The 27,310-nt window shown below is 51.4% G+C and overlaps 1 protein-coding gene across 1 annotated transcript in view; it reads left to right on the plus strand.

The window, feature by feature from the left end:
* Positions 1-2,365: 2,365 nt before the first annotated feature.
* LOC132384022 (fermitin family homolog 3-like) overlaps positions 2,366-27,310 on the plus strand; it is an 88,758-nt gene continuing 63,813 nt past the window's right edge. The window contains exon 1 of the mRNA XM_059955299.1: positions 2,366-2,688. The gene's annotated coding sequence lies outside the window, so the exon portion shown is untranslated. The remainder of the gene's footprint in view (positions 2,689-27,310) is intronic.

Here is a 27,310-nt window from a genome sequence, read left to right on the forward strand (position 1 = left end):
GATGTGGAAAGGATGTTTCTCATGGTGGGGGAGTCTAGGACAAGAGGGCGCAGCCTCCTCTGGCTAAAGAAATTTCTTCGCACCTCTGTCTTAAATGGACCAGACAGGCATCTAATTAAAACAGAGATTTCTAAGCTCCATGTACCTATCAAAGAGTCTCTTAAAGGATCCTGTTGTATCCACCTCCACCACCGTCGCCACTTCACGCACCCACCACTCTCTGTGTGAAAAACTTACCTCTGACATCCCCTCAGTACCTACTTCCAAGCACCTTAAAACTATGCCCCTTGTATTAGCCATTTCAGCCCTGGGACTATCCACATGATCAATGCCTTATACACCTCCGTCGCTCCAAGGAGAAAAGGCTGGGTTTTTCCAGCCATATTGCCCATCAATCCCCCAATTTAATCCTAGCCTAGTCATGGGCCAGTTTACAATGACCAATGACGGAGGATTACAATTACCTGGAGATACGAATAAACTGGACTGGTCAAAGAACACTGAGGCTGTCTACAAGAAGGGTCAGAGCCGTCTCTATTTCCCGAGGAGACTGAGGTCCTTTAACATCTGCCGGACGATGCTGAGGATGTTCTGCGAGTCTGTGGTGGCCAGTGCTATCATGTTTGCTGTTGTGTGCTGGGGCAGCAGGCTGAGGGTAGCAGACACCAACAGAATCAACAAACTCATTCGTGAGGCCAGTGATGTTGTGGGGGTGGAACTGGACTCTCTGACGGCGGTGTCTGAAAAGAGGATGCTGTCCAAGTTGCATGCCATCTTGGACAATGACTCCTAACCACTCCATAATGTACTGGTTAGGCACAGGAGTACATTCAGCCAGAGACTCATTCCACCGAGATGTAACACTGAGCGTCATAGGAAGTCATTCCTGCCTGTGGCCATCAAACTTTACAACTCCTCCCTTGGAGTGTCAGACACCCTGAGCCAATAGGCTGGTCCTGGACTTATTTCCACTTGGCATGATTTACTTATTATTAGTTAATTATTTATGGTTTTATAGTGCTATATTTTTACACCATTCTTGGTTGGTGCGGCTGTAATGAAACCCAATTTCCCTCGGGATCAATAAAGTATGTCTGTACGTCTGAATGGCGAGGGCGGAGTGCCGCGGGAGGGGTGAGGGACAGGCGGCAGAGGAGGAGTGTCAGGGCGGGGGAATGAGGCCGGTACAGACACACCCAGCCCTGAGACACCAGGCAGTGCCAACTGACTCCAAACAATCCGTTTATTGATATCACAGAATGTCTCTCTGGTGCTTCCCTCTTCTCCCTCCCCTCCTCCCTTCTGCTTTCCCCCCCCCCCAAGCGTGATTCTCCCCTCTCTCTGCCCCCTTCCCACTCTCGGTCTGTCAACCTGGGGTCTCCCTGGGTTGCAGTGGGTGGCCTTGACATCTTCCGTGCCTCCACGGAAGGGGGTCTCCTTCCTGGCCGTTGGATCTCGCTGGACAGAAGACGTTACGGTCGTCCCAGTTTTGACGGTGGGAGGAAACCGGAGCACCCGGAGGTGGAGGGGGGGGGGGGGAGGGAGAGACCATGCAAACTCCTCGCGGGCAGCGTCGGGAATCGAACCCGGGGTCGCCAGCGCTGTAAACCGTCGTGCTGACCACTAACACCGCTTGCGCTGTGTGAACCTGTGCGATCACGGTCCTTCCAACGACCTTGATTGTTCTTGGCCAAGGTTTCTGCAGCAGCCGTTTGCTATCGCCCCTCGTCTGTCTGTCTGTCTGTCTTTACAAGATGGGCGACCCCTCCCCCTCCCCCACCTCCAGCCATTATCAATACTCTTCAGAGATTGTCTCATAACCAGGACTTGTGATCTGCACCGACCGCTCCCCTGGTTTCATGTGATCCTGATCTGGAGGGACGGGGTTTAAGCAGGTGCACACCTTGCCCAAGGGCTAGCAGAGGGAAGAAGCACTTTACAGCCCCAGACGTATCTTTACCCCACCACCCAAACGCAATAATACTTTTCCTAATGCAATTTATTTTTTTTTAACGTTACGCCCTGTACTGCTGCCGAGGTCGGTCGGTGATAATAAACCTGACTTTTGATTGCAGTTAAAAGCCGATGGGAGATGGTAGACCAGAACGTACACGCCGCAGCCTCTAACTTAGGGCAACCAGGATGCCTAATCGGCCCCTCTCCGCACGCCCTTCTGCAAGTCCCAACCTGGAACCGAATTCTTCAAAGCGAAGTGAGAAGTTTTGGAAGACAAACCTGCCCCGGGTTCGAAGCAGGCGGCCAAGTGAGGGCAATATCTCGGAGGCCCCGGAGGACAGGAACTACACCCCAGGCGAAGTGGGGGTGGGGGGGGGGGGGTTGCTTCATAGCTCCCTTGACAGCACATTGCCTCGGGGAGGGCAAGTTGATTCACCCGGTCTTGTGTGTGTGTTTCCCCTGTGAGACCGATGAGGGCTGGCGGCGATGCTGAGCGGAGTCACGGCGGGACTCGCAGGGCGAGGAAGGTGTGTGTCTGAGTGAGTGAGTGAGTGTACACACTCCACAGCAGAAGCGCGACACGATCGTCTGAACTTGACGGAAACCAGTTGGTGACGCCCTAAAGCGCAAACCAGCCCAGGAACACCAGAGAGAACTTCTTTAAACACCAACGCCGAGGACTGCTTCAACAACCCTCTCGACCGGCGACTGAAGGGACCACCTGGACTCCTGGTGAGGAGATCTTTTATCTCTAGAGTCATTTCTCTGGGCGCGTAAATCAAGAGAGGGTGGGGGAATCCACTCGGCCCATTGTACTAGCCCTACAAGGTTTATTCCCTCCCACCCCCCCCACCAGCCTCGCTAACTTGTCCCCTTCCAAGTTTTTCACCAAATCCTAACCCCCCCCCCAATTACACCGATCGGCTTCACTCCTTATCCACCCCCCCCCTCCGGTCTCCGAGCCCGCCGCCTCCCCGGAAACAAGTTCTTACCCCCCACCACCACCCCAAGGCCCATCAAGAGCCCTCATGGCTTTGGGGCGCCTTTAAATCTACCCCTCCTCCCTTAACCTTCTCCCCTCCGGGGGGCAACACAAGCTCCAGCTCCTCCTGCACATTGGTGGATGAGTCGAAATTTAATCGGATGCCGTTATTGGGTTTTACAATGTTTGCTCAGGAGAATGGATTCGTATTCACGCCCTTATTTCATTGAACCTGTTGCAAGGCGGGTTAAGATATTTTTCTTCAATCGGTTTTAATTTTTTTTAAAAAAAAATAAGTAGACATGATTGGTTTTTTTTTAAAAAAACCCATTTCTTCTCGGGTTATGTTGTGTGTGGGCGGTGGGGAGAACACGTGATTTCTATCCGCAATTCCGCCTCACAATGATGTCCTCTTTTGGTTAGGATACCGCTACCTGACTGTGTGCCGGAGATCCGAAGGCTGTGCCTTGGGTGTCCACCTCAGGCCCCCCATGTTCCCACTAGATGTAAAGGGGGCAGAGCCAGGCCAGTCGAGATAGGCCCACCGTTCCATCATGGCGGGGTCAGACCCCCTGCCTTAAATATTCCCAGTAACTTGGCCTCCACGGCCGCCCACGGGGTTCAGCACTCCTCTGGTCAAAGAAGTCCTTTCTCACCTCGGGTCAAACCTTAGGTCTTAGATTCCCCCCCCCCCTCCTCCCAATGTAGGGACCATCTTCTCCACATCCACTCAGTCCAGGCCTTTCAACATCTGATAGGTTGCCATGGGGATCCCCTGTCATTCTTCCTGAACTCCAGTGGGTACAGGCCCTCAGCCATTGACTGGTCTTGAGCCTTTCAACCCCAGAATCGTTTCTGGAACCCCCCCGCCCTGTGGACCCCCTCTAGTGTCAGGCCCAAAACCACTCCCGAGCGAGGCCTAACCAACCAGCCTCAGCATTAAATCCTTGCTTTTATATCCGAGTCCTCTTGAAATACGTGCTTTTGCTTTCCTTGCCACCTTTCCGGGTTGGTGGGGGGGGGGGGGAGGCGCAGAGTTCCACAGGGAATTGTCCGGCAGGAGGTTTGTTTGTGTTACAGAATTTCTTCTGATTACCCCAACTTCCACTATGAAGGTTGAATGCTTTGTATTAATGGAGGCTCGGTCTGGGTCTGAGTCATTAGAGGGCTCGAGCATACAGACCCTTCGGCCCGTCTAGTCTGTGCTGAACTGTTATTCTGTATAGGCCAGTACAGCCCTCCATACCCCTCCCACCCACTTCTCTTTGCGCGTTGGAATTGGCAGCTCGTCCCGCACTCTCACCAGCCTCTGGGTGAGGGAGTTCTCCCTCAAACGTTTCACCTTTCACCCTTGACCCCATGACCTCTGCTTCTAGTGTCACCCAACCCTAGCGGAAAAAGCCTGCTTGCATTTATCTTGTCCATACCACTGGTAATTTTATATACTTCTATCAATTCTCCCCTCATTCCCATGTGCTCCAGGAAATGACTTCCTAACCCAGGGGCTCCCGACCTGTTTTACGCCATGGAACAATGCCGTTAAGCAAAGGGCCTGTGGACCCCAGGTTGGAACCCCTGACTAACTGATTCAGCCGAAATTCAGCAAATGCCGGAAATCCAGACTGCATATGCACTAAGTGCCCTCACACTGCACCCGCAAAGCTAGCAGCATTGTGAAGGACCCCCACGCACCCCTCACACCAACTCTTCTCCCTCCTGCCGTCTGGGAAAAGGCTGCGAAGCATTCGGGCTCTCACGATCAGACTGCGTAACAGTTTCTTCCCCCAAGCTATCAGACTCCTCAGTACCCGGAGCCTGGACTGACATCTACATCATTTATTATTGTAATTTAAATCTACTGTGCTTATTGTCTTGTTTATTAATCATTAGGTACTGCCCTGCACTGTTTTGTGCACTTTATGTAGTCCTGTGCAGGTCTGTAGTCTAGTGCAGTTTTTATGATGTTTTACGTAGTCTAGTGTAGCCTTGTGCTGACTCACATAGTCTAGTGTAGTTTTGTGTTGTTTTATGTAGCACCAGGGTCCTGGAGGAACGTTGTTTCATTTTCACTGTGTACCGTACCGGCAGTTTATGGTTGAAATGACAATAAAAAAGCAACTTGGTGCCGGAGGAACTCAGCAGGGCAGGCGGCATCTATGGAGAGGAATAAAGAGTCGACGTTTTAGACTGAGACCCTTCTTCGGGTTTGGAAAGGAAGGGGATGTGAGCCAGAATGAGGTGGGGGCAGGAGGGGGGAGGAGTGGCAGACAAGCTGGCAGGTGATAGGTGGGACCAGGCGAAGGTGGGTGAGCGGGAATGATGTGGGAAGGTGGGAGTGATCGAGTCTGTCGGGATGTGAGGTTCCCATGCTCCGAGTGCTCGCCCAGCTTGTCTGCCTCCCACCTCTGACGTCATTTCCAAATTTGTTGCTCCCCACCTGAGCTCCTGCTCTTGTCCCCACCCCGCCACCTCCGATTCTCCCCCAAGAACCTTCCTTCCCCCTGAAGTGCCTGTTCAGGACAGAGATGCGAAGAAATTTTTTTTTTAGCCAGAGGGTGGTGAATCTGTGGAATTTGTTGCCACGGGCGGCTGTGGAGGCCAAGTCATTGGGTGTATTTAAGGCAGAGATTGGTAGGTATCTGAGTAGCCAGGGCATCAAAGGTTTTGGTGAGAAGGCCGGTGGGGTGGGGGGAATGGGACTAAATGGGAGAATGGATCAACTCATGATGAAATGGCGGAGCAGACTCGATGGGCCGAAGGCCGACTTCTGCTCCTTTGTCTAATGGTCTTGTGTATAAAGCTCTCAACCTTGTGTTCAAACTTTCCATCTTCTCGTCCCTCTGTTATTCTCACTGAGTGTAAGTTTATCATCAGGACACTCGTTTTCAGTGCCATAAAAATGGCCTTTTTGCAGCAACAATACAGTACGTTACAAACATAGCAAGCACAAGTTACATGAAGTTAAATTTAACATAAATTGTGCATAAGTTACGCGCCCCCACCTTCTTATTCTGACTGCTTCCTCCCCCCACCCCCAACCCCCTTCCAGTTCTGATGAAACGTCACGACCTGAAACGTTGACTGTTTCGACAGGCCAAATGGCCTAATTCTGCTCCCATGTCCAATGGCCCTGTGTCTGTTTCTCTCCACCAACGTTGCCTGACCTCCTGAGTCCCTCCAGCGTTTTGTGTGAGCTAGTAAATGAAAATAACGCGACGACAGGTCAAGCGGCGTCTTTGGAGGGGGGAGCGCACACGGTCGACGTTATGGTCGGGCCTGTGGCAAAGGAGGCAAATGCAAGGTTGGCATTTATTTCAAGGGGAGTAGAATGTAAAAGCTATCCTTATCTCAGCAGAGATAAGGCTGAGGCTTTATAAGGCACTAGTCAGGCCGCGCTTGGGGTGTTGTCAACGGGTTGGGGCCCCGTATCTCAGAAAGGATGTGTCGTCATTGGAGACTCCAGAGGAAGTTCACAAGGATGATTCCGGGAATGACGGGGTTAACATATGAGGAGCGTTTGGCAGCTTTGGGCCTGTACTCACTGGAATTTAGAAGAATGCAGGCATGGGGTGGGGAGGGGGGAGAATCTCATTGAAACCGATCGAATGTTGAAAGGACTGGTTAGGGTGGACGTGGAGAGGACGTTTCCGGTGGTGGGGGTATCTAGAACCAGTGGGCACCGCCTCAGAATTGAGGGGAGAGCTTTGAGAACGGAGGCAAGGAGGATTTATTGTATTAGCCAGAGAGCAGTGAATCCCCCAGACCGGTGGGGGCCAAGTCCGTGGGTGTATTTAAGGCAGAAGTTGATCGTTTCCTGATCGGCCGGGGCATCAAAGGATATGCCGAGAGGGCAGGTGTGTGGGGTTGAGTGGGATCCGGGATCAGCCGCGATGGAATGGCGGAGCAGACTCGATGGGCTGAACGGCCTAATTCTGCTCCTGTGTCTTATGGACGTTTCGGGCCGAAACCCTTCATCAGGGCTGGAAAGGGAAGGGGTAGATTTTTCAACATGGACTGCCTGTTGCCCTGCCAGAGGCATTGTTTTCCTCCACCATGTAGTGTTCCTCTACATTTCCAGCATCTGCAGAACCTCCTGTGTTTATAACATTACCGCAAGGTGAGGGAGCCGTAGCCCAAGATAGAGTTAAGCTTCTATCTTGTTGATAGTTAAGAGCCCTCAACGCCATCCTCTCTGCTCTCCCTCATCCCTTCCCCGTCCCAAATTCCCATTGATCCGTCGTCGGCAGTTGTGCCTTTAGACGTCTGAGCCTGAGGAATTCTGACCCAGAAACCTTTCTCCTTTTAAAGTCCTCCAACGATGCTTCTTGTCCCCTGTCTCTGCTTAAGTGGTTGAGGTTTCACAATGGTCTGACCATATTTGGAGTACTGCGAGACCCTTGTGGGCCCCTTGGATAAGGAAGGATGTCCAGAGGAAGTTCACGAGAACTGTCCTCCAAGTGAAAGGGGTGGCGTACGAGCAGCGTCTGTAGGCTCTGGGTCTGACCTTGCTGGAGTTCAGAGAAACGAAGGGAATTCTCTTTGAAACCTACTGACTATTGAAAGGCCTAGGTAGAGTGGCGGTGGCGGGGTGGAGATAGGTCTCTGCCAAAGGAGGTGTAAGGCGCTTCTTCCCCCCGCTAGCCTACAGGTCGCCCTTAGGCAAGTGGACGGTCGTATGAGCAGCCGGTGCAGAATCACAAGTCCTGGTGATGCGACCACTGACGCCGGGCAGACAGTCTCTGAAGGGTATTGATAATGGCTGGGGGGGGGGGGGGGTCACCTGTCTTGTAAAGACACTGCCCAGAAGAAGACAATGGCAAACCACTTCTGTAGAAAAGTTTGCCGAGGACAATCATGGTCACCGTGATCACCCCCGTCATGTGACATGGCACATAATGATGATGTCATACAACATGCATAATGCCGGTGCGATAGAGTGGATGTGGAGAGGGTGAATCCAATAGCGGGAGGATCTAGGACCAGAGGGCATGGCCTCAGAAGAGGAGTGTGTCCCTCTTCTTTAAAGAGAAATTTCTTTAGCCAGATCATTGGGTATGTTTAAAACCAGAGGTTGCTAGGTTCTTGATTAGTGAGGACATCAAAGATTATGGAGAGAAGGCAGAAGAGTGGGGTTGAGAGGGTAAAATAAATCAGCCTTGACGGAACGGCGGAGCAGACTCGATGGGCCAAATGGCCTAAATCTCCTCCTATGTCTTATGGGGCATCGTTCAATGCTGCACATGAGTGAATGATTCTGTGAGGAGCAAGTTGTTGTTCAAAATGGTCTCTTGAATAAGTTTTGTTTTGGAGCAATACCCAAAAGGGTATTTTAGTAGTTTGCGGAGAGCTGTTAATATTTCTACTGTGTTGCATCCCATTAAAATGATGATATGGCTTCTGTAGAAACTGTGAGGGCTTCTGAACCCCTCTGCACTGTGGCCTTCAGCTACCTTTTTGTTTCAGACAGTTTGAAGTGATTTTTTTTAACAAGTTGAATACAAGGAAGCTTTCAACATTGGCAATACAGCAGACAGAAGCAGCTGCTCACTAATTTATTTAGTCCAGGCTGTTCCCGACCTGGGTCCGTCAGACACCCCCCCCCACCCCGGTTCATGGTATGGGGTGCATGGTATTAAAAAAGGGGGTTGTGAACCCCTGGTTTAGACGTTCAGTACGGTAACAAGCACTTCTGACCCAACGAACCGGTGTCACCCAGTTACTCTCATGTGGCCAATGATCCTACTAATCTGTACGTCTTTGGGCTGTGGGAGGAAACCGGAGCACCCGGAGGGAACCCACATTGGTCGCGGGGAGAACGTGCAAACTCCTCACAGACAGCAGCGGAACTGTCATAAGCTAACCACCTCACTTACGTAGGTGGATAACGAGCTTCTTATTTCCTGTAGCAACGCATGTAACTTTCTGGGGGACCTCAGCAGGCCGGGCAGAGAGGAATAAAGGGCCTGTGATTCGGCCCGAAGCTTTGGATCTCTCTTCCTCTCCATAGATGCTGCCCGACCTGCTGAGTGACTCCAACGGTGTGTGTGTGTGTGCGTGTACGCGCGTGTCTGGATTTCCAGCATCTGCAGAATCTCCTGCGTATTAGTTTCCGTAACTGGCTGCATTGACAGATCCCCGCTCAGCAGCGTCCTTCATTTTCGTCTGGGTGACGAAATTTTGGACAATTTATTGTAAATGGCTCCTGGAAATATAAGTGGACTAACAGGACCCTTGTGTCAAGTTGTATGTACTTCTATCATCATGAAGTACTACGCTCCCCTCCCTGTTAAGCCACCGGCTCTTTAAGTAGCCGTGTGACTTTTGGTCATACCCCTTCCCCACTGTTGTGTCATTTCCCACCCATTTGCCACACTTCCTATCCTCCTCTCCCCTTTCCACGTTATTATCCTGCCGGGTTTTTCTCCTAGATACCATGTTAAAACTTCTCCTTAGGTGATCATAAAATGCTTCTAACAGTCAAGTTTAATATAATGCCAAAAGATGTTGGAGCTGAGATTTCTAGACTCAGGTCTATTACTTGGATGTCCAGTGAAATGCAACGTTTGCATTCGCAACCAACACCCCCGAGGGTGAGCCTCTGTGCTTGGCAGGCAGGACAGCGCAGAACACGCCAAGCGAGAAAGCAACGACAGCAAAGCTAGCCCCGTCCGCCTCTCCCACCCACGCACGTTCACTGTCCGCTAACCCCAGGACAAGCCTCCTCCTCCGTCCTCCGGAGGACTAGGACTCGGGCTCGCAGACCCCGGGCTTCGACTGCCCCAGCGGGCTCCCGGAGATCCACAGGCTTGGGGGCCTCTTCTTCTAGGCCTCAGGCCTCGCTCCTCGCCATCAACCCCAGGGCCCACGCCCCCCCCCCCCAATCACCGGCTACTAACACTAACTCCAGAACACTAGGTTTCAAACTGATCCGCGAGGCTGGGGCGGGGGGGGGGGGGGGTGGTGGTGGTTGTCCTCCTGTCCGCACAGAACCGTCCGACAACTCGCCAACCCCGGGTTGCGGGAGTGGGGGAGGTTGTGCAAGGGGAATATTGCCACCAGCCTGGACGTTCATTTTGAGGCTGAAAGATAATTCGGCATAGATGGAGTGGACGGCCGGCATATTTGGAGTGGAGGCGGAAAAGATGTCAGAGGTACATCTTCTTTCCCCACAGTGACTGGAATGAAGTGGGAGGTGATAGTAGGGGACATTTAATAGATTCTTCGAAAGGCTGGTAGATGATAGAAAAATAGTGGGTTGTACGAGGGAAGAGTTAGAGTAGGCTAAAGGGCAAACTCAGCATTGTGGGCCAAAGAGCCTCTACTTTGCTGTAATGTCCTATGGTGGTTTCACAAGATCACAAGACAAAGGAGCGGAAGTAGGCCATTCGGCCCATCGAGTCTGCTCCGCCACTCCACCATGAGCTAAACTATTCTCCCGTCTAGTTCCAATTTCCAGCTTTTTCCCCATATCCCTTGATACCCTGACTAATCAGATACGCATCAATCTCCTCAAAAACCCTCAATGATCGGGCCTCCGCAGCTGTATGTGGCAACGAATTCCATAAATCCACAACCCTCTGGCTAAAAAAATTTCTCCTCATCTCTGTTTTAAACGGGTACCCTCTAATTCTAAGACTGTGGCCTCTTGTCCTGGATTCACCCACCAAGGGAAACAGCCTTTCCACATCTACTCTGTCCAACCCTTTCGGCATTCAAAATGTTTCTATGAGATCCCCTCTCATTCTTCTGTACTCTAATGAATACAACCCAAGAGCCGATAAACTCTCCTCATATGTTAGTCCCTGCATTCTAGGAATCATCCTTGTGAATCTTCTCCGAACTCTCTCCAACGTCAGCACATCCTTTCTAAGATAGGGGGCCCAAAACTGCACACAGTATTCCAAATGGGGTCTCACCAGTGCCCCATAGAGCCTCATCAACACTTCCTTACTCTTCTGCACTATTCCTCTTGAAATGAATGCCAACATAGCATTCGCTTTCCTTACTGCCGATCCAACCTGGTGGTTTTCCTTTTCAACTATTTATTCAGCAGCTTGTAAAAAGTAATTGATTGATAGAGAGCAATTTATAACAGTCATGGCACAGGAGAGAAAATTGTCCAGTTTATCTTCACATTCCTGTGGCTATCGGTCCTCCATTTACTGAAAACGCTTTTTTCCCCCCCTTTGCTGCTTTGCGACACCTTGTTTCATAAGTTTTGCGAGACTCAGGGTGAGCGGTTTTCGTTTGTGATGACATCAAAAGCTGCCATGTTGACAAATGTCTATAAGGGCTTGTGGCCCTGCAAGGTACTTGTGAGGTGACTCAGAAGGTGATCACTAGTTAATCATTGCCAACGAAGCAAGCGCACCAGACATCAAAGTCGAGAAAAGGCGGCTATTTTTTTTATCCCAGTGATATATCAGGAGAAATCCCAGACAGTGCATCGTAAAAAAAAAGTCCATTCTGCCCCGCGAGTCCGTTCTGTCATTCCGCAAGATGCACAAGAAGTCAGACGTTCTCTGGCTTTCAGATTCGGATTAGTGTATTCATTGCTTGTACGTCAACATGTGGAAGTGCGCCGTCTGCGTGAAGAACCAACGCACCGAGGGGTGCGCTGGGCTGGGCAGCGTGCGAGTGTCGCCGCTCGGCCAATCAGCGCAGAAAGCAACAAGCGTCGAAGTAAGCGAAACCCTTCCTTCCCCTTCCCGTCCGTCCACACCCAGACCGTCCCCCGACTCCAGGTTGGGCCTCTAGGCCTCCAGGCTCCAGGGTACGGACATCAGGCTCCAACTTCTAGACTTCAGATCCCCCCCCCCCCCCCCCCCCGGACCAGCCGACAATGGGACTCCAAGCTCCAAGTTTGAACTTCAGTAAGATTGTAGTGGATTTGGTTGTGTCCTTATTTCCACTGACCTTTCACCTCCTTGACAGCCCAAGTGTCTCTCTGTACCTTTGAAAATATTCCAGGAATCTGCCCCTCCCCTCACTGCTATTCCAAGGATCTTCACCGATACTCACCAGCAGTTTTCCTGCACTGTTATGTCCCTTTAACGTCCAGTGATCTATTAGTCAGTGTTCTGAATGCACTCGGTGACTAATCTTCCACAGTCCTCTGAGTCAGAGAGAGCCTAAGACTCTCCGCCCTCTGAGGAACTGTTTCCTCAGTTCCGAGAATGTGCGCTCCCAACCCCTGAAAGGAGAAGCTCCCTCGGCCAACTCTGCTTCAGTACTCGACGTTTTGAGAGATGTTAAGAGAGGTTTTGAAGATGAGCTTTCTCTGCCGGCTTGCACGCCAGAACCGTCTGGAACGTGGGGGGTGGGGGGGGGGGGTGGCACGATACTGCACAGGACCGAAAATTAAGCGGCAGTGTTGTGAACTCAGTCGGCTCCATCATGGGCACCGGTCTCCGTAGTAACCAGATCATCTTCAGGGAGCGGTGCCTCAAACAGGCGGCGGCCATCATTAAGGACCTCCATCACCCAGGACATGCCCTCTTCTCATTGCTACCATCAGGGAGGAGGTACAGGAGCCTGAAGACACACACTCAACAATTCAGGAACAGCTTCTTCCCCTCTGCCATCAGGGAGGAGGTACAGGAGCCTGAAGGCACACACTCAATGATTCAGGAACAGCTTCTTCCCCTCTGCCATCAGGGAGGAGGTACAGGAGCCTGAAGGCACACACTCAATGATTCAAGAACAGCTTCTTCCCCTCTGCAATCAGGGAGGAGGTACAGGAGCCTGAAGACACACACTCAGTGATTCAGGAACACCTTCTTCCCTACTGCCATCCGATTTCTGAATGGACATTGAACCCATGAACGCTACCTCACTACTTTTTTAAATTTCTATTTTTGCACTACTTTTTAAATTTAACTATTTTATATACACTCTATATATTTTGCGTATTACAGTAAACTTTTTCTCTATTATTATGTAAAACATTGTGCTGCTGCCACGAAGACACCGAGTTTCGCGACGTGCGCCGGTGATATTAAACTCGATTCTGAAATGTAGGTTGAAACGCGTCGTTGTGTCAAGTCGGCGAGGATCGAGCCGGGCAGCCTGCGAGTCTGGCCACGCTTCCGGCGCCAACGTGGCTCGCCAGCGGCTCACTAACGCTAACCCGTGCGTCTTTGGACTGCGGGAGGAAACCGGAACACCCGGAGGAAACCCACGCGGTCACGGGAAAGAGAACATACGAACTCCCTCGGGGAAGCGGCGGGAGTCGAACACCAATCTCATAACTGGCGTAGTAATAACGTTCCGCTAGCCGCTGTGCCGCTTGGGTCGGAGAGCCTGTTCCTGTGCGTCTCCGTAACACAAGACTGAACCTTGTGTTTTAAGTCAGAACTTGAACACCCAGAATCTTGCCACAAAACCCATAGAGGCTGGGTCATTGGGTATGTTTAAGGCGGAGGCTGATCACGGTTCCTGATCAGTCAGGGCGTCAAAGGTTGTGGGCAGAAGGCAGGAGAATGAGGTTGAGAGGGGAGGTAAGTCAGCCATGATGGGATAGCACAGCAGACTCGATGGGCTGAATGGCCAGTTTCTGCTCCCATGTCCTGTGGTTTTTGCTGCGTTGTCCCGTATCCATAAAATGCATTTCGCTGCCTGGTGTTTCATGTAGATATGACGAATAACTTGTGCAGCAAGTGGCCAAATGGTTAAGATGTCGGCCCAGTGATCTGAAGGTCGCTGGTTCGAGCCTCAGCTGAGGCAGCGTGTTGTGTCCTCGAGCAAAGCACTTAACCACACGTTGCTCTGCGACGACACCGGTGCCAAGCTGCTTGGGTCCTAGTGCCCTTCCCTTGGACAACATCGGTGGCGTGGAGAGGGGAAGGCTTGCAGCTTGGGCAACTGCCGATCTCCCATACCACCCTGCCCAGGCCTCAGTCATCATCGAAGGTCGATGGACAGCCGAAGAGAGAAAGAAGACAAGTGACTTTCAATGTTGGAGGGACACCACGCACTTCATACTGGGCCCTGGAGGGAGGTGCTTAACTTCAAAATTTCCCTTTTGTGGCTGGATCAGGGAAAACACTGCCCCAACTTGTACAGGCGTTGGTTGTGACAAACACTCTGTAATCCCCTGAGAGAATGGTTATATCTCGGAGAAGAAAGGGGATAGGAAGACAGAGAGTGCAGCGATGGGAAGGAGTGGGAGAGAGAATATCAGCAAGATGTTTCAAGAGCCTGTGACTTAGCGGGGAGTGGTGTGTGGGAACTAAATAATGATAGAGGTACATCCAAATTGATATGTGATCTTCAACATGTGATGTCTCAGAAAGGGTGGGAACTGTCATTTATTGAGATATGGTGTGGAATAGGTTCTTCTGGCCTTTTGAGACACGCCCCACAGAAACCCCTCACTTTAATCCTATCCTAGTCACGGGGCAATTTACAACGAGCCATTAACCTACCAACTGGACTGCGGGGAGGAAACCCACGCAGTCACGGGGGAGAGAACATGCAAGCTCCTTCGTGGGCAGCGGCGGGAATTGAACCCGGGTCGCCCGCACTGTAAACCGCCGTGCTGACCGCTACGCCACCGTGCAGCAACATCCATACTTTGCAGAGCAAGGTGAGAGGAGGTTTCCCTGGTGGGGTATCTGAGGGGCTTAGGGGTTTCTGATTTAGAGGGGCTTTGGGTTTTTGACCGTATGTTGAGATTAGCAAAATGAGAAGTGATATCAAATTGTTAAACTGTTAAATTGAGAGATGTAGAGTTGGTATTTCCCCTGGCCTGTATTTCAGCAATCGGAGTTTCAAAATAAGAGGATGGAGATGAGAAGGAATTTCTTCACCCAAAGTATATATAATATACCTAGTGTGCCAAAGACTCTTGCACACAGTACTGCAGTAATTTTATGTATTGCACTGTACTGCCGCCGCGAAGGAAAGAATAAATTTCATGACGGATGCGAGTGATGATAAACCTGATTCTGATATGGGTCTCTATCGTGGACCGAGAGTGGGAAGGGGGCCGGGGTTGGGGAAGGGAGAGGGGAGGGAGCAGGAAGCACCAGAGAGACATTTTGTAACGATCATCAAGCCAGTCGCTTGGATTCAAATGACCTTGCCTGGTGTCTCAGGGCTGGCTGTGTCTGCACCGGCCGCCCCCGGCACTCCTTCTCTGCCACTTGTCCTACACCTCTCCTATCGCACCCTCACCATTCCTAACTTCCTCTGCTCCCGCCAGATCTACTAAGTCTCTCTCTGCTCCACGTTGACAAAGTATTGTGCAGAAGCCTTGGGCACCCTAGCTATATAAATGTGCCTTAAGACTTTTGCACAGAACTGTATATAACGATCACTTCCATATAATGCTCTGATTTTGACAAAGCGTCCCTGTAGTCCATTTCTGAACGGTCTCCAAAAGCAGTTACTCTGAAATTTCAGACGAGAGCAGATCTGCAGATGCTGGAAATCCAGAGCAACACACACGCGCAAAATGCTGGAAGAACTCAGCAGGCCGGGCAGCATCTGTGGAAGTACACGCAGCCAACGTTCCGGGTCGCAGCCCTCCGGCAGGACTGGTTTCGGACCGAAACGTCGACTGTTTACTTTTTTTTTCCCCGTAGATGCTGCCTGGCCTGCTGAGTCCCTCCAGCAACTCGTGTGCGTTTCTCTGAAATTTCATCACTCTTTTTTAAAAAAAAACGCGCTGTTGGAAAGTGATTGGTCAACACAAATAGCAACAGAAACTACAACATCCAAAAACGTCTCCAGTAGTTCAGAGGCAGGCCAACTGCTATCTTGGTTCCTCATACACCCTGACAGGATATTGTGGCCTGTCAGCTGGATAGATTGACGTCCATAATTGGGCCCCTAGCCTCAATGCAGGGTGACCCTGGAGTTGTTTATCGTCCTTCGCACTGGTCCAGTTTCCTGCCGGGTTTGCAGAATTCTGCTCTCCGCCCGTTACAGGTCGTGCATGGGCGGGGGGGGGTGCGAGGAGGGGAAGGGTTGGGTGGGGTGGAGGAACTCATCAGGTCGGGCAGCATCTATGGAGGGGGATAAACAGTCGACGTTTTGGGCCGAGACCCTTCTTCAGGACTGGGATGGGAGACGGCGGGGTGGGGTGGCGGGGGTGGGGGAGTGATGTAAGAAGCTGAGAGGGGATAGGTGTTGAGGGCTGAAGAAGGGGGAATCTGATTGGAGGAGAGCAGACCATGGTGGAAAAAGGGAAGGGGGAATTGTGAGGGGTATAGACAGGGTAAATGCAAGCAGGCTTTTTCCACTGAGGTTGGGTAGGACTACAATCAGAGGTCAAGGGGTTAAGGGTGAAAGGTGAGAAGTTTAAGGGGAACATGAGGGGAAACCTCTTCACTCAGAGAGAGCTGCCAGCGCTAGTGGTGAATGCGAGCTCAACGTTTAAGAGAAGTTTGGATAGGTACGTGGACGGTAGGGGCAGTTTAAATGGTTTTCAGCAAGGACTAGATGGGCTGAAGGGCCTTTTACTTTACTGTACGGCTCTATGAGGAGGGGAACTAGAGGGGTGTGTTAGGCAGGAAAGGAGAAGCGATTGAGATGGAATGGGAGGGGAGAAAAGAGAAGGTGGGGGAATAGGACAGAAGTTGCTGGGAAGTTAGAGAAGTCGATGTTCCTGCCATCGGGTTGGAGGCTTTTCACGTCCAGCCAGAGTTCGGCCCCGCTGTGGAGAGACGTGTCGGAATGGGAATGGGAATGGGAAGTCGTATGGAAATCCGGGAGAAGGAAGGAGCCTGAGTGAGCTGTCCCGATGCGTTTCTGACGGAGCTCGATTGGAGGCTCAGAGTGGAGGACCGTCCGTGCGCGCGGGTGGGGTGGAGGGAGAGCGGGGGAGAGGTGAGGGGCCGGCTCTGTCGCTTCTTGGGCTCTGCGTTGTTCTGCCGGGTGTCTTGACTCTGCCGTGTTGGTGTTGGGGGCATTTGAAACAGCCCTTCCAACAATCTGCTCCTTTTGCTGAAAACCGTTTTGTTAGTGCAGGCGACGGATTTCGCTGGGCGTGGGTTCCCTCCGGGTGCTCCGGTTTCCTCCCGACGGTACGAAGGCGCACCGGTTAGTAGACCAATAGGCCGTTGTAGGTTGTCCTGTGACTGGGCTAGGGTTAAATTAGGGGAGGGATGCTCGAAGGGCCAGAAGCCCCTAGATGATCTGATGGTTCCCTCAGCTCTACATTCCTGTGCCAGAGAGGGAGACTCTGATTTTAAACCTGGAGTCCATACCCACTCACCGGAAAGACTTCTGGCGTAAACCCCGGGGAAGAAATCCGGAGCCGGGGTCCCTGAGGCAATTACAACTTCACTCTGGCGTCCTCTGCGACGACACTGGTGCCGAGCTGTATCGGCGCCTGCCCTTCCCTTGGACTACATCGGTGACGTGGGGAGGGGGAGCCCACTGCACGGGCAACAGACGGTTCTTCAAACTTTCCCGCCCAGGCCTGCCTCCTGGAGAGGACGCAGTCCGCCAGAGGCGCAAACCCACGATCCCCTGGGATCGACGGCCTACCACGTTCCTGCCAGTAACCCTTCACCCATCTTTTTTCTGTCACTTCCGTAACGTCCATAGGTTCTGCCCTTCAGGGTGAACAGTTCCAAGTGCTCTGCAGCATGCGGGAGAGGGGGAACAAAAAATCACCCATTTCTCTCAGTTTATTGGCTGCACAGAGGGTAGTAGTAGAGGCAGACGCGTTAGGAACATTTGAGAGACTCTGAGATGGGCGTGTGGGTGAAGGAGAGATGGAGGGCTATTTGGGAGGGAAGGGTTAGGTTGGTTTTAAAGCAGGTTAAAAGCCTGGCACGACGTTGAACGTTCTGTGCTGTTCTGTGATGTGGAAGCTTTAGAGAGGGTGCAGAGGAGATTTACCAGGATGCTGTCTGGATTAGAGAGCCAAGTCATATTTAAGGCAGAGAGGTTGATAAATTCTTGATTGGTCAGGGCCTGAAGGGTTTTGGGGAGAAGGCAGAAGATTGGGGCTGAGAGGGAAAATGGGTCAGCCATGATGAAATGGCGGAGCAGACTTGATGGGCCAAGTGGCCTAATTCTGCTCCTATGTCTTATGGCCTTATAACAATGGGGCAGAAGTCGCACTTGAGACTGACGGTACATGCTTTCAGGCTTTTGTGATGCCCCCCCCCCCCCGCTCCCTATTTTTAATATTACACCCTGATCCCATTCGGCCTACTAGATCAAGGCTGACTTGAGGCCTAACTCCAACCTGCCCTCTCCGCTCAGTCCGCTGAAAACCTCAGCCCTTCAAGCAGTCCCTCGGCCTCCGCTTTGGCCTCAGCTGCCCCTCGTCGGAAGGCTGTTCGGTCTCTCCGCTGCCAAGCCTCTGGAAGCGGAAACCTGGACCCAACTTTCAGTGTGCCTCCTGTGGGACGCAGACTCCCCGACCCAACGGAGTTACACTTCTTCCACTCTGAGCGGTTCCGGGACTCGTCCCGTATCCATATTTCTTGCTCTTTATTCTTCGGTGTTAAGTATCTCCTTCCAGGGCCGGTATAAAGTTTGGGGTCCACTCCGAGTTCCAGGGGCAGATCCAGTAAATCTTCTACCCCCCCCCCACTTCACCCATAGATATGAGGCAACACACTGAAGCAGTTCTTATAACCGTAAGACGTTGCAGAGCAGGATTAGGTCTTTCGGCCTAACATTTGATTATGACTGGTTTATCAACCCTCTCAACCCCACTCCCCTGCCTTCTCCCCCTGACCTTTGACCCCCTTACAAACCAAGAACCCATCAACCTCCGCATTAAATGTACCCAATGACTTGCCCTCCAGACCTGTTATGTGGCAATGAATTCATGGTAGCCCAGTGGTTAGCACAGCGACTTACGGTACTTACGGTACCGAGTTCGATTCCTGCCGCTGCCTGAAACCATGACTGTGTGGGTGGTCCAATTTCCTCCCACTGTCCAAAGACTTGCTGGCTAGTAGATTAATTGGCCATCGTAACTTGTCCCGTGATTAGCCTCAGATTAAAATCGGGGGGTTGTTGGGCAAGGCGGCTCAGAGGGCCGGAAGGGCCTATTCTGAGCTGTACCTCAATAGGTAAGAAGTAAATTCCTCAGATTCACCAACGTCTGGCTAAAGAAATTCCTCCTCATCTCTGTGACCGAGCTCCTGGGAACCGGGTTCAATCCTGGCCTCAAACCTTGTGGTTATACCCACCCACTCACTCCGAAGGCTTCGAGGAAAAATTAAGAGCTGGAGTCCCTGAAACAGTCCTACACTGAGTTCAACGCTGACTGGCAACTCTTGCGATGCTGCTGTATTATCTCTGCCGTTCCTTAGGCTTCGTCAGAAGCGTGGGGGGTGGGGGGAGCTTGCTACAGGGGCAACAGTTTGCTCTCCGTACCGTACCGAATGAGATGTACCCTGGGCTACTATGGGAGGCGAGGGAGGAGATTGCTGAATGTCTGGCGATGATCTTTGCACCTTCAATAGGGACAGGAGAAGTACCAGAGGATTGGAGGGTTGCGGATGTTGTTCCCTTGTTCAAGAAAGGGAGTAGAGGTAGCCCAGGACATTACAGACCAGTGAGTCAGTGGTGGGCAAGTTGTTGGAGAAGATCCTGAGAGGCAGGATTTACGAGCATTTGGAGGGACATAATCTGATTAGGGATAGTCAGCATGACTTTGTCAAAGGCAGGTTGAGCCTTATGAGCCTGATTGAATTCTTTGAGGATGTAACTAAACACGTCGATGAGGGTAGAGCAGTAAATGTAGTGTCTATGGATTTCAGTAAGGCATTTGATAAGGTTCCCCATGCCAGGCTCCTTCAGAAAGTACGGAGGCATGGGATCCAAGGGGACCTTGCTTTGTGGATCCAGAATTGGCTTGACCACAGAAGGCAAAGGGTGGTTGTAGACGGGTCTGCATGGAGGTCGGTGACCAGTGTTGTGCGATTCTCAGGAATCATTTCTGGGACCCCTCCTCTTTGTGATTTTTATAAGTGACCTGGATGAGGAAGTGGAGGGATGGGTGAGTAAGTTTGCTGATGACACAAAGGTTGGAGGTGTCGTGGACAGTGTGGAGGGCTGTCAGAGTTTACAGCGGGACATTGATAGGATGCAGAACTGGGCTGAATAATGACAGGTGGAGTTCAACCCAGATAATTGTGAAGTGGTTTATTTTTGTAGGTCCAATTTGAAGACTATATAATATAAATGGTAAGACTCTTGGCAGTGTGGAGGATCTGAGAGATCTTGGGGTCCATGTCGAAAGGACACTCAAAGCTGCTGCACAGGTTGACAGTGTTAAGAAGGCGTACGGTGTGTTGGCCTTCATCAACTGTGGGATTGAGATCAAGACCCAGGAGGTAATGTTACAGTTGTGTAGGACCCTGGACAGACCCCACTTGGTGTTGTGTTGTTCTGGTCGCCTCACGACAGGAAGGATGTGGATACTATAGAGAGAGTGCAAGGATGTTGCCTGGATTGGGGAGCGTGCCTCATGAGGATAGGTTGAGTGAACTCGGCCTTTTCTCCTCGGAGCGACGGAGGATGAGAGGTGACCTGATAGAGGTGTACGAGATGATGAGAGGCATTGATCGTGTGGATAGTCAGAGGCTTTTTCCCAGGGCTGAAATGGCTAACTCGAGAGGGCACAGTTTTAAGGTGCTTGGAAGTAGCTACAGAGGAGATGTCACGGGTAAGTTTATCCCACAGAGAGTGGTGGGTACGTGGAATGCACTGCCAGCGATGGTGGGGGAGGTGGATACAATAGGGTCTTTTAAGAGCCTCTTAGATAGGTACATGGAGCTTAGAAAAATAGAGGGCTATGCAGTAGGGTAATTGTAGGCAGTTTCTAGAGTAGGTTACATGGTCAGCACAACATTGTGGGCCAAAGGGCCTGTAATGTGCTGTAGATTTCTATGTTCTGTGCTCTGCCCTGGCTTGCGTATCTGGACAACTAGGGTGCAATATCTGTAGTTGACTCTGAATGCTGGAGGCCTCATCCCACAGGGTTCACTGTCAGTTTGTCCTTCTAAAGAAAGGTTAGCTTCATTTGTTGTGTGTGCGCGTTGGAACGCAGAGCGAAAAGCGTCAGTCGCATCAACAACCAACACGGTCTGAGGATTGTGCTGGTGGCGGGGGGGGGGGGGTGCCCGCCTGCAAGAGTCGCCACGTAACTCGCTAACCCCAGCCCACGCGTCTTCGGGGTGCGGGAGGGAACTGGAGCGCCCCGAAGAAACCCGCATCGTCACACGGGGCGAACGTGTGTCGATTCAGCGAATTGAACTGCCCGTGATCTTCCAACCGCGTTTCGGTTATCGGTGAGCGTAGATGCCTTTCTGGGTCACCAGTGCCTCTGACCCCTCACCATGAGGGGAGGTTGGACAGCATCAGGAATTGAACTCTGTTCTCCGGCGCCGTATCGGGTTTAATATCACCGGCGTACGTCATGAAGTTTGTTAACTTTGTGGCAGCGGTGCCATGCGATACGTGATAAATATAGAAAAGTAAAATAAATGAATTACAGTGTAGGCATATTAAGTAGTTAAATTAAAAACGTGGCAAAAACAGAAATAATAATTTCAAAAAAAAGTAGTGAGGTAGTGTTCATGGGTTCAATGCCCATTCAGAAATCAGATGGCAGAGGGGAAGAAGCTGTTCCTGAATCGTTGAGTGTGTGTCTTCAGGCTCCTGTACCTCCTCACTGATGGCAGAGGGGAAGAAGCTGTTCCTGAATCGTTGAGTGTGTGTCTTCAGGCTCCTGTACCCCCTCCCTGATGGCAGAGGGGAAGAAGCTGTTCCTGAATCATTGAGTGTGTGCCTTCAGGCTCCTGTACCTCCTCCCTGATGGCAGAGGGGAAGAAGCTGTTCCTGAATCGTTCCTGCCCGCTGAAAAGAGGGCATGTCCTGGGTGGTGGGGGGGGGGGGGTCCTTAATGATGGACGCCACCTTTTTGAGGCGTTGCTCCTCCAAGATGTCCTAGATACGACGGAGGCCGGTGCCCGTGATGGAGCTGACTGAGTTTACAACTCTCTGCAGCTTACTTCGATCCTGTGTGGTATCTAGACGGTGATGTAGCCAGTCAGCATGTTCTCCATGGCACACTTCCTTTGCTCTTACGATCTCAACGAATTTTCCTTTGGGGGAAATCCGGTAAAACTGAAGTGCCTGTGAACTTCCAGTCTCATTTGGACCATCTGATAGAGGCCATCACCAGGCCTCTCTTGATTGTCACACTCCGAGCTACCATTAGGTAACGAGCCTATCAGACCCACAGTGTTCATCAGAAGATCTACAGCGTCTGAGCCTCTTCTCTTCTCCCCCGCCCCCATAACCTCTTATCTAAGAGGGCTCTGAGTAGGCTACGGTCAATCATGGAAAACCCTGAACATCCTCTGCACAGCACCATCCAGAGACAGAGAAGCAGCTTCAGCGGCAGGTTGCTGTCAATGCAATGCTCCTCAGACAGGATGAAGAGATCATTACTCCCCAACGCCATTCGGCTCTACAATTCAACCACCAGGGGCAAGACATGTTAAAGTGCTGGGGTTAGGACTGAGCTTAAGTTACCACTAATGTACTTTAGTAAACTATTTAAGAACTTTTTAAAAGCTATTTATTAATGGTTTTTGGAAGGGTGATTTTAGAAGCGTATCATATTTATACTGAGTTAAATACTGTATGTAATTAGTTTTGCTACAATAAGTGTATGGGACACTGGAAAAATGCTGAATTTCCCCTTGGGGATGAATAAAGTATCTATCTATCTATCTAATTGCCGGTTACAAGATACACTTTGAGCGGGATATCCCACTTCTTGGCGTTTTCACACTGGCGTCCCGTACGCCCTGCACCGGCCTTGGTCCGTCTCAATGACCAAGGAGCAGCCGCTTCTCCCTGCTCCTCCACGGGCTGCCCCCTCCTGCCCGAGACTGCGCCGTTCCTCATCCCCTTCCGCTCCGGATTGCCTTGTTACGGGACATCGAGCAGTGCAGAGTGTGCAGGACCTTCAGCCGACCCTCTAGCCTTCTTGAAGATCAATCTAACCCTTCCTTCCTACATAACCCTCAATTTTCCTATCATCTACGAGTCTCTTAAATGTCCCCGATGTACCTGACTCTCCCACCACCCCCCCTCCAAAAAACCTGACCTCTGAGATCCTCCCTGTATTTTCCTCGTCACTTTAAAATTTTGCCCCCTTCGTATTAGCCACTTCCACCCTAGGAAAATATCTCCAGCTCACCATCCTTCGCTCCAGAGAGAAAAGCCCGAACTTGCTCAAACTAACCTCACAAGGCTCTCTAATCCAGGCTGCATCTTGGGAAATACCCCCTGCTCCATCTGCCACCTCCACGCTGCTAAGAATCCGTTTATTTGTTTTCATAGATGCTGCCTGACATGCTGAGTCTTGTCTCAAGCACCTTGTCTGAGAATCTTACCGTTCACCCCGTATTCTGCCTTGGCGTCGGACCTTTCAAAGAGAGCCACCTCACTCTTTTCCTGGTTAAACTCCATCTGCCACTTCTCCGCCCAGGACTGCACGCAGCCGGCGTCCCGATGCGACCTACGGGTTATGGGTCGGAGGTCGTGACCCCTCGGGTTCCCCGTTGCTTGAGCAACACTGAGGGGGTGACGGGCGGCCTCAGTCTTGGTGTCCTTTCGCGCAGAAGAATACGAGACCAGGAAGGAGGCCCTTAAGCTCATCAAGTCCACGCCAAAATAAAGCAATCCCTCGAGCACAAGAAAATAGGAGTAGGCCTCACATCAAAAATGATTGGATGGGTGGGTGAGTGGGCAGATGCATGGCAGATGCAGTTTAATGTGGATAAATGTGAGGTTATCCACTTTGGTGGCAAGTACAGGAAGGCAGATTACTATCTGAATGGTGTCAAGTTAGGAAAAGGGGAAGTACAACGAGATCTAGGTGTCCTTGTTCATCAGTCACTGAAAGTAAGCATGCAGGTACAACAGGCAGTGAAGAAAGCTAATGGCATGTTGGCCTTCATAACAAGGGGAGTTGGGTATAGGAGCAAAGAGGTCCTTCTGCAGTTGTACAGGGCCGTGGTGAGATCACACCTGGAGAACTGTGTTCAGTTTTGGTCTACAAATTTGAGGAAGGACGTCCTTGCTATTGAGGGAGTGCAGCGTAGGTTCACGAGGTTAATTCCCAGGATGGCGGGACTGTCATATGTTGAAAGACTGGAGAGACTAGGCTAGTATACACTGGAATTTAGAAGGATGAGAGGGGATCTGATTGAAACATATAAGATTATTAAGGGATTGGACACCCTAGAGGCAGGAAACATGTTCCCGATGTTGGGGGCAGTCCAGAACCAGAGGCCACAGTTTAAGAATAAGGGGGTAGGCCATTTAGAACAGAGTTGAGGAAAAACTTTTTCGCCCAGAGAGTTGTGGATCTGTGGAATGCTCTGCCTCAGAAGGCAGTGGAGGCCAATTCTCTGGATGCTTTCAAGAAAGAGTTAGATAGAGCTCTTAAAGATAGCGGAGTCAAGGGATATGGGGAGAGGGCAGGTACGGGGTACTGATTGTGGATGATCAGCCATGATCACAGTGAATGGCGGTGCTGGCTAGAAGGGCCGAATGGCCTACTCCTGCACCTATTGACCGTTGACAGGAGAAGACAATGTCCATCATCCTTTCTCACTTCTCCCCACCCCCCCCCCCCCACTTATTCTGGCTTCTGCCCCCTTCCTTTCCAGTCCTAATGAAGGGTCTCAGCCTGAAGCTTATTCCCCTCCATAGATGCTGCCTGATTTTGTGTGTGTGTGTGTGTTGCTCATGAAAATTTAAATTGTTCCGCTCCTTGGGATCTTGTGTTTCAATAAGATCACCCTCAATCTTCCAAACTCCACAGACTCGACCTCCTTCACCTCTCTCCCTGCACTTCGTTGCTTGTCATACTTGCCCACCAGCTGCCCCTTTGGAGCAACGCACACACGAAATGCCGGAGGATCTCAGCAGGCCCTGCCAAGGGGATTCGGCCCGAGACCTCGACTGTACTTTTTTTCCCAATACCTGCTGAGACCCTCCAGCATCTTGTGCGTGTGTTGCTTTGGATTTCTGGCATCTGCATGACTTTCTCTCGTTTGTGAGCTCCCCTTGTTTTCTGTTGGCCTCTGTTAAGGGGACATTTTGCCAACGGGTTGCCATCGAGCCTGCCAGTCTCTTGAGGTGCCGTAGGAAACTGGTGGATCTGGGTAAAACCCCACCCAGGCCACAGGGCGAGGAAGCGAACTCCGCGTGGCGCCGGCGATTGGGATCGAACCCCAGTCCGCTGGAGCTGCTCCACTGTTAACAGAGCTCTACAGCAGAGAAGCAGGCCCTCCGGCCCATCTAGTCTGTGCTACCCCACTATCCCCATCTACCCACACCTCACCCTCGGCCCTCCATTCCCCTTCCACCCAAACTCCTCTCAAAAGTTGCAGTCGAACCTGCAGCCTCCATTTCCGCTGGAGTCGCGTTCCACACTCCCCCCACCCTCCGAGTGAAGACGTTCCCCCTTCCCCCTTGCACCTTTCACTCTTAACCTATGATCCAACCTCAGTGGGGGTGAAAAAAATCTGCTTGTATTAACCCCATCTGTAATCCTCATTAATTTTGTATAATCTCCCATCATTCTCCTACGCCTCAGAGAATGAAGTCCCAAACCTTTCCACAACCTTCCTCCTTAACTTAGGCCCTCAAGTCTCCGGCAAAACCCTCGCGAATTTTCTCTGCACTCTTTCAATCTTACTGATGTCTTACCTGTAGGTAGGCGACCAAAACTGCACTCAGTAATCCAAACTTGGCCTCACCAATGCCTTATAAAACTTAAACGTGCCTCAATACGGTTGATTGCTGAAGCCCTGTGAAGAACCGGCCTTCGAAGGAGTTTATGTTCTCCCCCTCCACGCCCCTCAAAAAGTATCTGAATGCTCAAGGCTCAACACCAATCCCTTGGATAATCATTTATACTTAAGAGGGCTGCGCTGTAGCGCTGGTTGTAAGATCTGGGGTTCAATTCCCACCGCTGCCTATGAGGAGTTTGCACGTTCTCCCCCTGACCGCATGGGTTTCCTCCCAGTGCCCTAGTTTCCTCCCACAGTCCCACGTACAGTTTGAGGTTAGTAAGTTGTGGGCATGCTATATTGGCACCAGAAACATGGTGACACTTACAGGCTGCACATCCTCCACCCAGCGAAATAATGTATTTTGCTGTATTTTTTTCGATGTACTTAAGACACGGGAGCAGAATTAAGCCATTCAGCCCATCGAGTCTGCTCTCCCATTCAGTCACGGCTCCCTGCCCCTCTCTGGGGGAGGGAGAAAGCCCGCGGCACGTCGAGTTGTCGGGTGAATGGTTAGTGTCTCTGCCCCTCTTGGGGTGGGGGGGGGGGCTCTGCTATTGCCCGGTGGGTAGCGGGTGCCGATGATCTTCGCTGAAGTGAGAGGGAGGAGGGTCCATGCTTTTTTGCTGCTTGTGTGCGTGGTGGGGGGGGAGCTTTGGTGTTCTCATGTTTTTTTTTACTGTCACTCTTTTTTTGGGGGGGCACTCCCCTGTTTTTGTGGATGATCTGTGAAGAACAAGGATTTGAGAGTGTGCAGGAGTGTGGGCAAAAATCGACAGGAGTGTGTAATTGCCCCCAAAACGTAATAGCGTGCAAGGTAACACATAACAGACATGGTCAGCTTAACCCTTAGCAGTCTGGGTGAGTTCTGCCTTGTGAAATGAATGTGTTCCCCCACATTGTTTACACTGTCTGATATTAAGTAGAACTGCTGAATTATTTACTCTGTCCCCCTGCCTTCTCCCCTTCCTCGTCATGAACCTCTGCTTTAAGTGTATCCACTGACAGCTTAATTACCCCTCTGGTTCCCGGGGCCCGCGGTTTCTAAAATCGGCTTCACGAGCTCAGAAGTGGATTGAGGGCCTTGGTGTTTCTCATCTTTGAAAACTTGCTCAGCAACTTCTGACCTTATTTCCTGGTGCTAGTGACCCACGCTCTTCCTCTTTCTGAAGTGCCGAAGGCAACATATTACGCATGCGGTGGGTTGAAACTTGGGACGGGGTGGGGGGGGGGGGGTGGAAGGAGACGGTCGGCAGAAGGCAGCGGCGGGTCATGCCCCAGCCTCGCGCCTCCAGGGACGCCGGCTTCGATTCCGACCTACGGGGTACTGTGTGGGTGACATGTTCCCCCCCCACCCCCGTGGGTTGCCCCAGTTCTCTCCCACGTCCCGAACACGTGGGGTAGTTGTCGCTAGGTTGCAGGAGAATCCGAGCAGATGGGGTCATGTGGGATCAATAGATCAATAATAGTAATAATAGGCATCCGTTAGTCTCGCGAGACCATGGATTTGTGCCTTGGAAGGTTTTCCAGGGCACAGGCCTGGGCAGGGTTGTATGGGAGACCGGCAGTTGCCCAA

Source organism: Hypanus sabinus, chromosome 31, assembly GCF_030144855.1.
Source record: "Hypanus sabinus isolate sHypSab1 chromosome 31, sHypSab1.hap1, whole genome shotgun sequence".
Classification (NCBI taxonomy): Eukaryota; Metazoa; Chordata; class Chondrichthyes; order Myliobatiformes; family Dasyatidae; genus Hypanus; species Hypanus sabinus.